We start from the raw sequence: 1,586 nt of genomic DNA, 5'->3' as shown, positions 1-1,586 counted from the left end.
CCTCCCGAGTAGCTGGGACTACAGGCATGCGCCACCATGCCTGGCTAATTTTTTCTATATATTTTTAGCTGTCCAGATACTTTCTTTCTATTTTTTGGTAGAGACGGGGTCTTGCTCTTGCTCAGGCTGGTCTCGAACTCCTGACCTCAAGGGATCCTCCTGCCTCGGCCTCCCAGAGTGCTAGGATTACAGGTGTGAGCCACTGCGCCCGGCCGATGGTGAAGGTTTCTTGACTCCCAGACAGGGTCCTTCCCCTCACAGGGGACTGCCTGTCTGTTCAACAGAATCCCATGGAGCAGCCAGGTGCTGGGGTGCAGCGCTCAATCCACCAGCCATTGCAGCCCGCCCGCTGGAAGGTAAGAAGCATACCGCAGACAGCAGGGGAAGGGACCAGGGCGGGGGGACCAGCAGGCCTCAGAGCCCATGGGACATTTCGACAATAACAGAGGAGGGTGCTCTTTGGGGAAAACGGCAGGATGTTACACCGAGGCTGGTGATGCCCCCAGAGTCCAGGTTGGGCCACACTTTCCCCAGCAAATGCCCAGGCCAAGAGGCCTTTTGCCTGCTTCCCCAAGGGGGGGCCTCCAGCGCCAGAGGGAGGAGGCAGACACCTGAGTGGGGGTGGATGTGGAGAGGCACTGGCCAAACCCTCCAGAGCCAGCCTTCTCGCCCAGCAAGCCTGGGCATCGTGGGCCACAGGGGCAAGGGGTGCCCTCTGCAGCTGCAGCCTCCACGGGTCCACATCGTCGTGTCACTTTTGAGAAATCAGAGAGAGGAGGTGTCCTGGGCAAAGGGAGGCAGGCCCTTGGGCCGACCCAGAGGCAGCCGCATGCATGCGCGGATGGACTTTGGAGCCCCAGCAGAGCAGGCGCCCTCAGGTGGCCAAGTCTGGGTGGCATCTCCCAGCTGGGAAATGGGGCTAACAGCGCTGACCTCCCTGTGTGCCACCCACAGCACAGCTGGGGGGTTCCAGGGAGACCTGCGCCCGGCCCACCACTTAGGGGGATGCCCAGGTGTCATCGGTTTTCTTTTTGTTGCTGCTAAAAGATGTGCGGGGTGGGAGGGCGGTGAGGGAAGAAAAACCACTGATTGGGTCCAATCTACACTGTTCGGGTGTCCAGTACACTAAAAACCCAGACGTCACCGCTATGCAGTTCACCCACGTAACCAAAAACCACGTGTACCCCCACATGGATTGAAATACAAATTTTTTTAAAAAGTAAAAACATAAACATGTGCAAAAGCCTCTGGTCCAGTGACATCACACACGTTCACACATGTTCACGCACATACACCCTTACAGACTCACACACGCACACCCTCTCACACGTGCTCACACTTCACACCCACAGTCACACGCACCCACACACATATACTCACACTCACAGCCACACTCAGCCACAGCTTCCGCCCGGCGGCCGCGGCGGGCCAGCGGGGAGCCTGAGGGCAGCGGCGGCCTGGGCCACGCCGTCCGCCTCCGGGTGCCGGCCTCGCCCCTCGGGAGGGAGGGCTGGGTCCCCCCACAGATGTACAGCATGAGTCACGGTCCCCACGGCGCACGCCCGGGCCGGGCCAGGGCCGGGGCC

The sequence above is a fragment of the Propithecus coquereli genome, unplaced genomic scaffold (assembly GCF_000956105.1).
Source record: "Propithecus coquereli isolate 6110/MARCELLA unplaced genomic scaffold, Pcoq_1.0 Scaffold14148, whole genome shotgun sequence".
Lineage (NCBI taxonomy): Eukaryota > Metazoa > Chordata > Mammalia > Primates > Indriidae > Propithecus > Propithecus coquereli.
This window is presented reverse-complemented; position numbering follows the sequence as displayed.